Source organism: Plectropomus leopardus, chromosome 8 (genome assembly GCF_026936395.1).
Source record: "Plectropomus leopardus strain MGB_pleo_1.0 chromosome 8, ASM2693639v1, whole genome shotgun sequence".
NCBI lineage: Eukaryota > Metazoa > Chordata > Actinopteri > Perciformes > Serranidae > Plectropomus > Plectropomus leopardus.
In genome coordinates, this window is record NC_142183.1 from 37662206 (window position 1) to 37677215 (window position 15010).

Consider the following 15010-nt stretch of genomic DNA (forward strand, 5'->3'; position numbering starts at 1 on the left):
TCCTACTTTAGTAAAAGTAAGAAGTATTGTCAGTATGTTGTGGTAAAAGTGTCAAAAGTAAATAAACTCGTTTTGCAGTAAAATGCCCCCTGTGACTGCTACAATATTAATGAAATATATATATGTTTCTTAGACAAGAATATGAAATAAGAAATGAAATAATCAGAAAACACTGGGTCTTGGAACTGTATTCACAACATAGTAGGCTGAACTTGTTAACTATCTTTTTAACAGCAACTAATTACTGGAACTACCACTGTTGTAAGACAACAATTGGCAAGGTGAGGACTAATCTGGCTCTGACAGATGTTCTTTTAACAAGGGCCTCAGCTGTCTGTACAGTCTGGTTGCTTCAACAGTATTAAGCCCAGCCTCCAGATGATGTTCTTCCATCACCAAAACACGGAGCTGGTGAAGGTCTGGATCACAGAAAAGGCAAACATCCTCTTCCACAATGATGTCTAGCCTGTAGTAGTCCACTGGTTGGAGGTAGTCCTGTGCCTGGTAAAGTTCTGGTGCATGATACATGAGGAACGATTTCCCATGATACAAGTCATGTACAGGTACAAGTCATCTGATGGGTATTCCACATTCTCACCACAGTGTCTAACTCATCCTGTAAAATAAAAGACAGTGAGTGAGCAAGAGTGACTGATTGAATGAGTTTTTGAGTGAGTGAGTGAGTGAGTATGAGTAAGTATGTGTGAGTGAGTCAGTATGATGGACTTTCTGACTGACTGACTGAATTAGTGAGTAAATATGACTGACTGGGTGAGTTAGTGAGTGAGTGAAAATGACTGACTGAGTTAATGAGGGAGTAAATATGACTGACTGAGTTAGTGAGTGACTGAGCATGACCGACTGAGTGAGTGAGTATGTGTGAGTGAGAGAGTGAGTATGAGTGAGAGATAGAGAGAGGGAGAGAGAGAGAGGTTACCTTAATGACACTGAGAAAGCAGAATTGAATGAGACCTTTGTCCACCATATCCCTATTGAATTCGCCAACAGACTGGAAATCCTGTAACAAGTCTCTCCAGTAGTCTCCATTCTGTCTTCGATAGTTTCCCCACCAGCTTTCAATCCATTGATTTGTAGTGCTTGTTCCTTGAAAAACACAAGGTCCGCAAACTGTGCCATTTTTGTCCTCACACAGAAAACACTGTAATCTATTGACATGTACATTCTCTGTACCAAGATCAGATCTGATCATTTTGGGGCATCCCCTATGCTCACTTACAGCATCAATGAAATAAGATGCAACAACCTCTGGTTTACTGTTTGTAAAGTTTGCTTGCATCCAGATGATATATCACAAGAAGCCATCAATGCACCCATTAACTCCAATGCCAAACGGTGTGAGTTTATCGTACGAGTCCATGTACCAAATCTAATTTGGTCCCAGCACACTATAATGCCTTCTTCTTAGTCTCCTTCCTCTTCTCTGTACTATACCTTCTAGGTCCAAAACAGATTGAACTTCATACACCAGGTTTCTAGTGACCCGCAATCCTGCTGATCTGCATTTCTAAGTCATCAAGCCTTGCAAGCAGTCTTCTTAGATGACGCAGACCGATGTGTATATTGTGTCTAACGGCAAGGCATAAAGCTATTTCAGCGTGAATCAGGCTTTGTTTGAAAAGATTTGTGATGTGGTGGTCAATATTCTCCTGTTCCTCTGACATTGCACCAATGATATCAAAGTGTAGAGCCTTTACTCCCAGGAGAAGATGAAGATGACCTAGGGGGCCAACGATAAGAACATTGTCTCCAAGAGCTTCTACCTCAGCATGACCAAATGAATGCCCGAAATCAGGATACTTGGTTCCAGCCACAGTGTGTTCAGAGTCTCTGCTATCACAGGCAACTCCAGAGAAATGGAAACTGCCTGAGTCTGTAGATCTCTGAGATTGGTCCGTCTTCCAGAGCTGTAGGCCAAACAAACATCACCCATCCATTAAACCCAAACTTATTTTTAATTACTCATTTTGTATAGCTTCCCTGAGATCATCATGGACAATATGCAGTTAAGCAAGGCATGGGGATCTCATATCTCAAACCATGGACATATCATTGAACTACTGAACAAGATTGGTCATGACTATTCTCATTATTTAAAATACAAACAAACATCAATTTACCGCATTAAGAATATTTATTTAATATATTTTTATTTTCTAAATAGCTATATTTATTTTCTTAGGGCTGACTTAAACATTAAAAACAGTCAAATAAAGTTTAATATTCTGTGTTTTGATATAAAAAAAAACCTGAAACAAAACTGCATTAAGGGAAAAGCAGTTAAAATATTACAGGAATCCATGCCCCTCTAATATAAACAAGTGTTTTCTCCAATTGTTTTATTGGTAATTTGGGTTAAATAAGTTTTCATTTGACTTCTGGTTGACAGACAGATGGTGTAGACGTGTGCCGTGAGTTCTCTAGTGAACCCCTCATTTTTTATCTTTCAGCCCTTTAATTTTTACGCTGATGTGAAGCCCTTCTTTCTCTTTTTTTACTTTTTCAACCTAATTGGCCCTAACCCCTTTTTGGTATGGCTTTGAAAAATGCTAAATCGAGCAAGAAAGAAGACGCTAGCTTAACTCTGGAGGCCATTACCACTCCCCTCGAGCAGCACCACGAGGCGCTGACGACTGAGTTCAGAGCGTCGTCTAACATGCTGGTCTAAACTAGGCCAGACCCAGCTAACAGTGGAGGATTATGGCCAGCGGGTCTCATCCCTGGAATTCGCTACAGAAGACCTAAGCCAGCATGTTGTGGAAATTGAAAGAGTCTGCTGCACTCTGTGTGAGGATAATGCTAAGCTAAAAGCTAAAGTCTTTGACCTGGAGAGCCGCAGCAGACATCAAAACATCCGTATTCTGGGTCTGCCTGAATCCACAGAGAGTGGACGTCCCTCTGAATTTTTCTCAAGCTCGTTGTGCGAGGTGTTTGGAAAAGTGGCACTGCCGTCTCCACCAGAAATCAACCGGGCACACCGCACTTTAGCAACCAAACCGCCCCCCAGACAACGGCCTGACAAAGGAGCTCCTCATCAGAGAAGTGTGTCGGAGAGGTAAACTAGACTTTTGTGGCCAGCCAATTTGAGTCTTGGAAAATTACAGCCCTGAAGTACTCAGCCAATGTGTGGAATACAAGTATGCTATGGCTTAACTTTACAACCGATGTCTTAAGGCTGCCCTGCTCTACCCAGCCCAACTTCAAGTTACATTGCCTAACGGAGCCAGAAAATGGATCAGTTCAGTTGAGGACGTGCAGAAGAACATCAATAGCCTTCCCAGGTCACCTGAGCCTTCATAATCAAACTCTTCAATGGCTGACCCACCGGACGTAAGGTAGCACTTTATGTTATTTTACATTTCTACAGCTGAAACCTGAGGCTCATTTATGGATGTAAACATATCCACCTGCTCGTTCAATATGTGACTGTTTCTGCCTTACTGTTTCTGTAAGGTTACGTCATTCAATCACTTTGAATATTTGAAATATATATAATGTATACAATTACATTATATATAATTTATTCATCCACTTTAAACTATTTTTAAATTATTATTACTTTTAATCTGTCTCTAATCTGTTAATCTCTAATCTGTCACAGGGAAACCTTATAATTCTTTGGTAGTGGTTGCAAGTGTGTACGCCCCAAACTCAGGGTGCCTGTGATGTCTGGCGCCACTTACATCCTAACAAGAAGGAATTTTTACTTTTTTCAAATGTTCATCAAACATACTGTCTTTTTTATCGATGACCAACTTATTCCACTAGTTCACACCTGTGCTTATCAGAGTATCATTAGTTCAGACCACGCTACCCTTCTTTTAAGTGTTTCCCTCCCTAGCCTTCCAGAGAGGAGCAGATGCTGGTGGTTCAACTCAACCTTACTGTCAGGTGATAACTCTGTAGAATTTATGGAGAAAGAGATAACTTTCTTTCTTACTACCAATACATCCTCTGAAACCTCCTGTTCAATCGTATGGGATGCCCTTAAAGCATACCTTTGGGGACAGATCGTAGCTTTTACCGCACAGATTAAGCAAAATTTGAATAAAAAGCATTCAGACCTAGCCCACCAAATTGGAGAGATTGACCAACAATATGCTCAAACTCAGAATTTCGATCTGTATAAAAAAACGGGTAGAACTTAAAACTAAATTTGACCTACTTTCAACTCATTCAGCTGAACACCTTCTTTTAAAAAATAAGTCTAAGTTCTATATCCATGGTGACTAAGCTGACAAAATTTTAGCACACCAGCGCAGAGGCTTTATGGCAGAACAAAATATTTCTAAAATCCAAATGGCAAATGAAGGCACGACATCAGATAACCTGGAAATAAATGGCGTATTCAGGGACTTCTACTCAAGGCTGTACTTGGCGGAGTGTCAAACAGATCACACTGAAATGTCTGACTTTTTAAGCAAAATCAATATCCCCAAACTCCCTCTAGACTTTGTGAAGAGACTGGAAGAGCTTATATCTCAGGCAGAAAAAGTACTAGCCATATTCTCAATGCAGTCAGGCAAATGTCCAGGCCCTAATGGGTTCCCGGCTGAATTTTTCAAAACATTCTCTGCGTCACTTTCCCCCCAGCTGAGTTTAGTCCTGTCCGAATCCCAAGGGCACGGTGCTCTCCCTCAATCTTTTGCTGAGGCTTGCATCACTCTCATCGCTGAGAAAGAAAAAGACCCAACAGACTGTGCCTCTTATAGGCCTATTTCCCCTTTGAACACGAAAATCATGGCCAAGGTCTAAGCTGGCAGGTTAGAGAATATTTTACCAACAATCATATCAAACGACTAAACTGGCTTCAATAAAGGCAGGCATTCCTACCTTAACATACAGCGACTTTCGGATATAATTTATTTGGCCACCGAGAGGGTCCCTGTTTCCCTTGATGTTGAGAAAGCATTCGACCATGTCAAATGGAACTACTTATTTGTTAGTTATACTCCCAACCCACTGCTTCAATCCGTACCAACTCCCAACTGCCAAAACCATTCGACCTTCACCGTGGAACCCGCCAGGGGTGCCCCCTGAGTACCATGCTTTTCAATTTAGCCATCAAACCACTTGCCATAGCCTTCCGTGACTGTAAGGACGTGTGTGGTGTCTGGAGAGGCAACATAGAACATAAAGTCTCACTTTATGTGGATGACCTTTTGTTTTTTGTTTCCAACCCGAGCACCTTGCTGCCCTCTGCGATGTCACTGCTTGGTGAGTTTGGCCGGTTCTGCAGGTATAAGCTCAATCTTCATAAAAGCAAAGTCTTTCCTATCAATAATGAAGCGCAAGTCCTAGATCTTACTAGTCTGCCCTTTAAAATTGAGAAGAACAAGTTTTCCTACCTGGGCATCTCAGTAACTAGGAACTACAATTTCAAGTAAACCTCATGACTTTTATGACACAGTGTTTGCCCCTGTCTATCTCCCTTGTGGGACGTATCAGCGCAGTCAAAATGACCATCTTACCAAAGTTTTTGTACCTTTTCCAGGCGCTGCCAGTTTTTATCCCCAGATCCTTTTCACCAACTTGATTCCACCATCACCATCACCATCATTGTAATTTTTTAAAAACTGAAAAAGTTTTTTTTTTTTTTTTAAATCCTCGTCATGTTAAAAAAAGCCTAAAAATATTGTAACTTATATTGCTTTAGTTTTTTAGAAAAGCTGACATGTTATCAGGCATTTTCAGACCACATCATCAGAAAAAGACGGCAAAACCCTGGAGGGACTGATGAGCACTTTGAGTCTTGTGGGCAACATTTCAATGGTCAGAGTAGAAGAGAACTCTGAGAGTGCAGACCTGCTTCATGCCACATCTCACAATTTTAACAAGTAGTGAGACAAACAACCATTCATGCTCACATTCACACCAACGGCAAATTTACAGCCACCAATTACCCTGAACTACATGTCTTTGTCTTGCTGTTTGATTCGAGTTGGGGTTCCATTACAGATTTGCAAATTTTAAGTGATATTTTCAAAATTTTGCTAAAACACAATTGCGAGATTGCTGCGTTTCCACTAAGTGATATTATGTATCTTCTCCTGCGATGTCACACCACTCAATAAAGCCAATCTAATATTGCCTTAATTTCTTTGTCTCCTATCAGCGTTAAGAAGATCTCTGTCTCTTTTCTTATGAATCATAAAGGTTAAAAAAAAGGTTCCATTGCAGTTTTGCAAAATATGGCTGTTTCAAATTTCCTGGTTTATACCTCATGTCAGCATAAAAGCTTGTTTGCAATAAACTGATTTTTTTTTTCAAAATTAACATGATTCCATTAGATATATTTTGTATTTGGAATTTTCCATTAGCACAATTTGAGGGTTAATAGAAACCTGCTTACTGTCAGCCTTAAGAAAGCTCTCAAACATCCCATGTTAACCTCTCCGGTCATTTCAGATACTGGTTATCCCTCACCTTCCCTGTAATTTCCCACCGTGTGTTCCGCCATTCCCAGTCACCTGATGCCTTCACTCCAATAGCTGCCCGCCAACATCATCAGACTCTTTATACTTGATTGAATTCAAGTTCTGACAGAGGGAATTCAGTTGAATGCAGACGTCAAATTGACTGAGGCCTCTGACAACAGATGATGTTTATTTTAAGTTGTGTTTTTAACCAACTAAAACCCATAGTTTTACACTGCTAATGTCAATGTCATCATGGAATAGAATAATGATTTGCTGTTGGAAGATATGGAGAACATAAACAACATCTGCAAAACATCATAAAGTTATGGTCCACACAACTTAAAATTCTAATGTCATCAGACATTTAAAAGATCAAGGGGGGAAACGGTTATCATTCAGACCAAAATTTACTTTCAAATTGAGTAGAAAAACAAAACAAAACAGAAAAAGGACTGTGGCATTCACATTTGCTCATGAGGAGGAAAACCTACAACTACCAGAATGCACTGCACCATACCAGACCAATAAACGCTGCTGTTGGTGAGTGGCCAGCTGGGAACAAACAATCTTGCATTAAAGTTAAACAGTAAGCCAAAACATGTTACTAAGAAAATTTGAGATGAGAAATAGACAACTCAGTAACAGAGTCTTAGTTTATATTTGTCCAGCACTGCTAAGTTTTATGGATTGATCTTAGTTTAAACTAGGTTTAGAGACAGAGAGAGAGGGACAGGTCAGTTTCATGATGCACTTCTGCACTCTTTAAACCTGCAGTAGTGGCATGGTTGGCAATACAAAAATGCAATACAATATATTGCTCTGCTGTATTTAGATATAAATAAACAATTGCGAGAGCAGTGACTGACTGAAATGCTGACCATCAATGTTATATAATGCTAGATTTAGTCCTGGGTGATGAGTGTGATACACATATTCAGCAAACTGAGGCTGGAAGAGAGGCAGAGGATGTATCAAGTATATAAATACTCCGTTTGCTCCTAGTCATGTCTGGTCAAAATGTGTGTCCATGACTTCTGATCTGCGCTGTTCGCTGTGCTCAGCCTGAATCAAACTGCAGCATCCAGCTTGAACCATACAGCAAAATGCATGCTGTAACGAATGTGGTTATTGTCAGAATAAATATAGTCTGCAAATATCATCATTATATTTGCAGTCTGTCAAATGTTGTGTCCAAGGCAAACAGCAGCAGTACAATTACTGTCTGGAACTCAGACTGAGGAGAGTGTTGCACTGCTGATAGCAGCCTGAAATTCAAGTTGCTGTTGTTGGAACAAGAGATAATGTCAGTGGACATTGGTTCCTATCTCTGACTCATCAATAGAGCCAGCAGACAAAACAATGAGGCCTTACACAGACACTGCCGCAGAAACATTGATGCAAGATAATGATCAGTGCGAGAGGAGATGTCTGACAACATTTATGTAGCTACACAAAATAAGTCTGTCCCTCCGTTTTTCTTTTTTGTTTTGTTTTGTTTTTTTTGTTTTGTTTTGCTTTATTAATGGGTTAAATGACTGAGTTGAGCCATTTTGGTGTCAGTGTGAGCAGCAGCATAACACATTTTCCTGAGCCCCCCCACAGCTCCTACTGAGCAGAGCCCTTTCCTGCATAGAGCAGGTGGATTTTAATATCTCTCACTCATCATTTCAGATGCACAACCAAATTTAACAGACCACCTTAGAACATTAGATACAGATTATAGTATTAAGTAACTGCTGGAACTTTTTAACTTTGCAAACTATAATTAAGCAATATCACACGAGAGGGAGTGATGTTGTGCTCATATATCATTACTGCTGTGATGATATACAGCACAACGCACGACCTCGAGTGTGATATTGCTTTTTTACAACAGTTCTACAAGTGTCTTTTATTTGTTAATAGTAACAAGCAAGAACAGATTGTGATTTGTTTGTTTATTCAATTTTTTTTTTGGCTCCACCAATACAAATTGATCCGCAACTGCTGGACGCGACAGCTGTTGCCTAGCAACACATAAACATTTTCCTGTACGCTGCTTGCTAATATGTGTAAGCTCGGTCTTCATGCTATGCACAGAGCAGCTGCTTAGTATCATGAACATTTATCTCTGTGTTTTCAGTGAAATCAGAGTCTGTTAACAGACACTTTGGCGGCCTGTGAGATTCAGATGAGTTAGTTTGATCAGACAGTTCGTCGCTGCAGCGTGTGTCCACTCACTGCTGTGCTCTCCGTCACCTCGAGTACCATATCAGACAGCGTGTGTGTTGGTGTCTCTCAGGCTGTGGTAAGTGTCAGACCAGTGTGTCCCTGTCTCACTGCACATCCTTGTAACATCTGTAACAGCTGGTTTACTCCAAGTGAATGGCGGTTTACCGAAACCCATCCATCACAGCTGCTCCCTCCTGGTGCTCCTCATAACTTTTAGTAACTCCAGTGCATGTACAGTCCGCTCAAGCCATATGGTGTAAGATAGCTGCCAAAAAGATGTATCCATTATTTGAGTATGAGTGTAAAATCTGTAAGTGCAAAGTCTTGTGAATACAACTCACATTTCTACCACTACGAAGTCTTCACTGTGAGCACGAATCCAAGTTTATGGGTACGAATCGAAAAGTGCTGAAACGATGCACTGAGGTCACAGTCAGGTCGCAGGGTTACTAATCGATCCGCAATTCCCCAGAGGCAAACATGAAGGGCAACAGCGTACCAAGTAGTAGCAGCTCTGGAGAAACATCACAGGTAATGTCAGTCATAACTTGCATTGCATAGCCATTATTTATTTCATAAAATCAAATCATTATGTAAAGAATACATTTCCTGGAGTCACAAACTTATTGCTTTAACTTGCAAGCTAAAGACATTTACATGCCGATGATGCTATCTTAGTGCTATCGTTACTGAGATTAGAAGTTGGCCAGTGCTAAGTTATTTTAGTTATTTAGCACTGAACTGCATGATATGAAACATATAACGTTACCAAAAACACAATGCACTGTGCCTATATGTTCATCACCACAGCATTAACAATCATGCCACATTTGGGATGAGTTAACGTTTACCAATAACTTTGTGATAGCACGGAAGGAGTGAGAAGGTTGATATGGAGAAATAAACCCCGACATGGTGAATTATCCCGCTTATTACAAAGTGTTTACAGAAGCGGATTAGGGCCATTTATGATGGAGAAAAAAATTTTGGGCACAGTTGGAGGAATCACGGATCGATTACTCACCCTGCGACCTGACTGTGACCTTAGTGACGTCATTTCAGCAATTTTCAATTCATACCCGTAAACTTGGATTTGTGCTCACAGTAAAGACTTTGTAGTAGTAGAAACATGAGTTGTATTCATAAGACTTTGCACTCACAGATTTTACACTCATACTCATATAAAAACAATCCAAACTCGAACCCAATTTCACAGACTCACTTATATGACAGCAGAATTTGTGTAAAACAACTTATTTGACATAGAAATTGTTAAAATTACGAATGATTAATTATGGATAAATCTTTTCGACAGCTATCTTATACCATAAAGCCACACACAAATTCCCATCCTTTCTCGCCTTGCACTCCCCTCTCTCTCCTTTCTTCTTCTCTCCTCCCTCAACCTGACCAACTGACAGTCTGTGAACTGCGTCAACTAGCTGGTTGAACCTATACTTACACCGTACTATAAACATATCTCACTTTTAAAACATATCCCACTTTCACTCTTACACTAATTAACAGATTTTGAACGGCCGAGAAGCAGAGTGATACCTGCAGAGTTAAAAGTTAACAGTCCCAGTGATGTTGTACTCCTGTATCAGCACTCATGGAATGCCTCTCGACCAATCAAATTGCTTGGTCACAACTAACTTTTGTATAATGAGTCACAACTGCTGTCAGGCTGTCAGAGGAGCACCGGGCTGTCCCTCACACCTGATGGTGAAGCTGCGGGGGGCAGGATCTTGGGCTTTTTCTTAGTTATGATGAAACTGCGGTGCACACGTGTCTTGCTCTCATGTGATGCTAACACAACTGTACTGTCTATCACTGTCTTTACAATCAAGATGCTGTGTTAACCTTGTGGAATTTACTGTTGCCCTCTAAATTGGCTCTGAAAATGCATCATATCATTACATGCATCCTCTGTCTACCCTGGCCAGACTGTCTGTCCACTGCCTGATTGTAATTTTTTAAAAACTGAAAAAGTTTGTTTACTTTGTAATCCTCATCATGTTAAAAAAAAGGGCAAAAAATATTGCAACTTATATTGCTTTTTTTTTTTTGAAAAGCTGACATGTTTTCGGGCATTTTCAGACCACATCATCAGAAAAAGGCAGCAAAACCCTGGAGGGACTGATGAGCACTTTGAGTCTTGCGTGCAACATTTCAATGATCAGAGTAGAGGAGAACTCTGAGAGTGCAGACCTGCTCCATGCCACATCTCACAATTTTAACGATAGTGAGACAAACAACCATTCATGCTCACATTCACACCGACTGCAAATTTACAGCCACCAATTACCACGAACTACATGCCTTTGTCTTGCTGTTTAACACTAGTTGGGTTTCCATTACAGATTTGCACAAATTTTAAGTGATATTTTCAAAATTTTGCTAAAACACAATTGCAAGATTGCTGCATTTCTATTGAGTGATATTATGTAACCTCCTGTGATGTCACACCACTCAATAAAGCCAATCTAATATTGCCATAATTTCTTTGTCTCATATCAGAGATAAGAAGATAAGAAGAGTTATAAAAATAAAAAAATAAAAAGTTTCCATTGCAGTTTTACAAAATTTGCTTTTTCAAATTTCCTGATTACGACCTTATGCCAGCATAAAAACTTGTCTGCAATAAACTGAAGTTTTTTCAAAATTGACATGATTCCATGAGGCATATTTTGTTTTTGGAATTTCAATTTGGGCCATTTGAGAAAACTCGCTTACTGTCAGCTTTAAGAAAGCTCGCAAACATCCCATGTTAACCTCTCCGGTCATTTCAGATACTGGTTATCCCTCACCTTTCCTGTAATTTCCCTCAGTGTGTTTCGCCATTCCCAGTCACCTAATGCCTTCACTCCAATAGCTGCCCGCCAACATCATCAGACTCTTATACTTGATTGAATTCAAGTTCTGACAGAGGGAATTCAGTTGAATGCAGACTTCAAATTGACTGTGGCCTCTGACAACAGATGATGTTTGTTTTAAGTTGCGTTTATAACCATCTAAAATCCACATAGTTTTACACTGCTAATGTCAATGTCATCATGACATAGAATAATGACTTGCTGTTGGAAGGTATGGAGAAAATAAACAACATCTGCAAAACATCATAAAGTTATGGTCCACACAACGTGAAATTCTGTCATCAGCTATTTAAAAGATCGAGGGGGGAAACGATTTTTATTCCAACCAAAATTTTACATCTGTCTGACATAAGAGTCCAACGTCTTTCTGACGTTGTAATATTGCCAGGTGCCAGCTGGGCACCAGTGCACCAGTGCACCAGTGTCCCAGTCCCTCATTAGCTCCCCTGCATATACAGCCCTCCTTCTGTGTTCCTTTGTCAGATCCTCTAATGCACTACCCAGTTAAAGTGTTCCATCCTTGGTTCCTGTTTATTTCCCGCCTGTTCCTAACCATAGTTTGTTTCTGGTTCCACATGCTGAGATCTTGTCTGCTTTCTGTGCTCTCACTGATTACCTGTTGCTGGACTCTGCCTTGAACTTCTTACCCTGAAGATATAACTCACATTAAAGATCCTTCAAAAAAGAGCCATAAGAATTGTACTTGAAATACTTATGTTTGTTTAGTGAGTATGTATGATGGGTATCTGATGGAGTTGCGTTTTTTTTGCTGATGTTATTATGTATTTTTATTTGTTGTCTGATTTTATTTTACATGTTTGAAATGAAGATCTATCTAAAGTGTGAGGGATTTAGGAGAATATATTAGCAGAAATAGAATTGTTGTGTTTTTATCATCTTAGAATGAGCTGTATACTGTATATCTGTATAGAGATAAGTATTTGCACACATAGGTTGACATGTGGCACCGGCATGTTTTTACAGTAGCCCAGAGTGGACAAACCAAACATTGGCTCTAGATGGGGACATTTACGTATATGTGTAGGCCATTGTAGTTAGCATCAGAAAAACATAGATTTGTAACATCAAAGTGCTTTGTTCAGTGTTTATACTGGTTCAGATCAGCTGGTCTGTTTGTTTTGGAGAGGAACAGACCTCTGTGGATAATTCAGCTCCCAGTTAAAACATCCTGAACTATGAACACTGAAGGAATTCTAACCTGAAGAAGTTTCAGTTGGTTTGCATTCTGCAATCCTAACCACCAGATGCTACTAAAGTCGCATTTCCACTATATGGTACTGGCTCTACTCTACTGTACTCACCTGTATCCTACCTGGTACCTCTTACCTGGAACCACCTTTTTTGGTACCTGCTCTCCTGGGGTTCCAAAAAAAGTCGACTATGAGGGTACTATGAGTTATTGTTCTGTCACGGCAGAAGGAGCAAATAGATTACACTATTATATCTATGCGTTAACTTCCACCGGCTCTGCTGCGCTGCAAATCGACTCTGTCCCAGCTCTGGCAGTCTGCAAGGCTTCTATTTTTGCCGGGACGCGGAAGCACTTCATATCAATTCAGCCAAATTAAGCACTGAGCAGACAGGAAATCAGACAGCAACACAACATTAAAATAGCCGGTTAATTTTCAGAATAAAATAACAAAACGTTACAATGAGCGGATCCACGCCTGGAGACAACAGGTCAGAGGTTTTCAGAGGTCACTAATAACAATATGGATGAGGAGAAGCTAATTATGAAGGTGGAAAACCACAAAATTATTTATGACACCACACAACCTTTTAATAAGGATAACAATAGAAAGGAAATGGCATGGAACAACTACGCAGCAGGATGGCCTCAGGTTGAGCGCTGCCAGTAACAGCATAATATAAGGAACATGAGGGTGCTTATAGGGCAGCCAGAAGGGGCAGTGGATAGGTCCAACAACCCGGACTTTGATAGGGTTGTCAGGTGTTTGTCAGAATGTGATTTTTTTTTTTTCAATACCTTACCATCTGCCTCCATCCCCTAATCCAAACCATCCATGCCTGCATGTTTTTGTTGACCTTCCGGTATCGGTTGCCATGTGTTGTTGTTGCCTAAACATAACCATGTCCAGCGTCATCCCACCATTTGCTTGTGATGATGGTAGCAGCATCCTGGAACGTAAAGAGCTGATGCAAAAGGATAGCTAAAATAAAATAAATGGATACGGAAGTCAAAAGCAAAGTAGCAACATGTGGTGACTTGGGAAGATAACTTGATGGCTTTTTGCAAAAAGTTGGTGGAGAGTAAAACAGAGCTAAAAAGTAATTTACATTGGACTTGTATATGTTAAGTTGCTAGAAACATGATTCCAAATGAATGCTAATGTAGCTCTGTGGGTGGTGAAGGTGCAAACAGGTAACTGTCTGCTAACACATTTGCCACATCAAATTCATAAGCAGCTTTAAATTACACATTTATATTTTTAAAAACTTTATATTTGTACATTTTTCATATATTATTAGTTATGATTAGTTTATGATGTTGGTGGATAAACACAATTCTACTGATATCAAATAAAAAAAGCAACAGGTGAAATTGGTACCAAATGTTTCAGGCATCAGTCAGCCCTCACACCCACATGTCTGTTTTCTGACAGAACATTACAGCGAGGTAAAGCATGAGCTTCAGCCTGTCCATACACACACAGACACAAAGACACACAAACACACACACACACACACACACACACACACACACACATAGCAGGATGCAGCCTGGGTCATTTGCACACAAATGCAGTGCTGAATGCAGACAAAGTGTCTGTAACATAAAAACCCAGCTGTGTGAAGACTCACATACTCAAACAAACCTTGGTCTGTGTGCTTTGGTGTGTGTACTGTATATAATATCCCACCCACCCACAGTGAACACACAGCACTGCAGCTTCAGTAAGGCAGGACAGATGTGCTGAAGCCAGAGACAGGTGATGGTGAAGGATCAGCTCCAGCTGCAGTTCGTGGGCTGAGTTTGGAGCAGACTGGTCAGTGTGAGTCTGTCAAAACCTGTCAACCTCATTCCCTTCAGTTTAGCTCTCCCCACAGGCTCCGACAGACTCACTGTCAGTCCCTCCATCTGTCTGCCTCTTCACTGCTCCAGATTTACCACCATGCCGGGGAGGGATGAAAGGAGCACAAAAAAAACGCATTGAATTGGTACAAGTTAGATTTAAGGAAAAGAAGCAAGTTAGTGTTGAAGTCGGGCTTCTATAAATGAGAAATACCCTCATAAAAACTCCTGTCTTCTTTGATTCCATCTTTTTATTTTTATTTTTTTATTTACAGAACTTGATGTTGTTACTGTTCTCTCTTGCAAGATTTTTCTGACAAAGTGCAGAGAAGATAGAGTGGAGAAAAGGGAGAAAATACGAGCCACAGCACAGAGGACGGGCAGAAAATATGAGGCCATTTGTCAGATAAAAATCCTGGTGCTGAAATTGC

The 15010-nt window shown here is 40.2% G+C and overlaps 1 pseudogene; it reads right to left on the reverse strand.

The window, feature by feature from the left end:
- Positions 1-288: 288 nt before the first annotated feature.
- On the reverse strand, positions 289-1297 carry LOC148189038 (uncharacterized; annotated as a pseudogene).
- Positions 1298-15010: the final 13713 nt, after the last annotated feature.